A 1,864-nucleotide genomic window follows, 5' to 3' on the forward strand; every position below is an offset into this window, starting at 1 on the left:
CCACATATTTCCCGTCAAACACGAGATGCCGACCAGACGTGCTAGACATCGCTTTAGTGAGAACCTCACTTCAAATTCGAATCACAAACCTTGATGAATTATCATCTGATCATAATCCGATAATAATGGAATTATCCAACTCGGCAATAACCACACCACCACCAAACTCTGGCGTTACATCAACTGGAGAAAATTCACAAAAGATTTAAGTCAATATCTTTCAGACACTTCCCAAAATCTAAATACCACAACTAAAATTGAGGAAGCCATCGGCAAACTTACAAACACAATAAATAGTACAATCAAAAAATGCGAATTTAAACCACCAAACCAACTACCTGAAGAAATCCTCAAAGAGATAAGAGAGAAAAACCAAATAAGAAGGCTATGGCAACAAACCCGAGACCCGCAAATTAAAAGACTTCTAAACTCAAAAATCAAATTCATAAGAAGCGTCCTGGTAACTCACAAAACCGACCAATGGGACACATTCGTGGACTCACTGAACACAAAAGATGGTTCCATTTATAAACTAAATAAGCGCCTGCTAAACAAACAACTAGCAACACACCCACTCATCGGTCCTCGCGGACTTGTCTACTTGGCCAACGAGAAATCGGAACTAATAGCTGACTCGTTCGAAAAGCAATTTACGCTAAACACAGGACCAGAAATCGAAGAAATAACTATAGTAGCAAACGAAATTCTAAACACAACCATTACATGTTCAAACCTCTTCACATCGCCTGGAACAGTACAAAAGATAGTCAACTGGCTCCCAAGGAAAAAATCGCAGGGTGATGACCAAATTAACAACACTGCACTCAGATTTCTCCCATTAAACAAAATTTTAACACTTACGCAAATAATTAACAGTTGTCTGAGGATAAGCTATTTTCCAACAAAATGGAAAAATGCTATCATCATCTCGATCCCCAAACCCGGAAAAGACCATAAAAGCTAGAGAACTACAGACCAATTGCACTTCTATCATCAATATCTAAAGTATTCGAAAAAGTAATCCTAGAAAAACTTCGAAGTGAATGTGCCGGGAAAATCAGAAATGAACAATTTGCTTTCCGCCAGGGACACTCGACTACAAATCAACTACTCAAACTGATGGGCGACCTCAGTACAAATACAAATAAGAAAGAACAAACAGCAGCAATCTTCCTAGATGTGGAAAAGGCATTTGATCGCATATGGCACGTAGGGTTGATATTCAAAATGTAAAAATTGCAAATACCGATAGGACTTATAAAGTTAATCGAATCGTTCCTAACAAAAAGAACTTTCTCAGCAAAAATCGAGGACAAAACATCAACCACCAGGAATATTGAAGCCGGCGTACCACAGGGCTCCTGCCTGTCGCCAACCCTTTTCATTCTATACACGAACGACATACCCCTCACAGACAAAGGACAAATTTCTCTCTTCGCAGATGACACAATGTTTCATACAAAAAACAAAAAACGCAAAACGTGCAGCCATCCAGTTACAGAAACAAACAGATTTAGCTACAGAGTGGTTCAGTAAATGGCGTTTACAAATAAATCCTTCGAAAACTACTGCGGTTATCTTTGGCCGAACCAAACTATCAAGGATACCGAAAATAAATATCGATGGCATAGCAATTGGATGGTCAAGCAAAACGAAATACTTAGGCATTACCATCAGCCGCGGGCCAAGAGGTCCTAGTATGCGGGACCACATCTCAAACATAAAACAGGGTTCCGCGGTGAATTGGTCGCGAACATTTGATCGCCAGTGAATTGGTCGCCAGTGAATTGATCGCGGGTGAATTTATCGTGAATATAATTGGTCGCTAGGATAATTGATCGTCAAACGAACAATTTTAGTTTTT

Source organism: Acyrthosiphon pisum, chromosome X (assembly GCF_005508785.2).
Source record: "Acyrthosiphon pisum isolate AL4f chromosome X, pea_aphid_22Mar2018_4r6ur, whole genome shotgun sequence".
Classification (NCBI taxonomy): Eukaryota; Metazoa; Arthropoda; class Insecta; order Hemiptera; family Aphididae; genus Acyrthosiphon; species Acyrthosiphon pisum.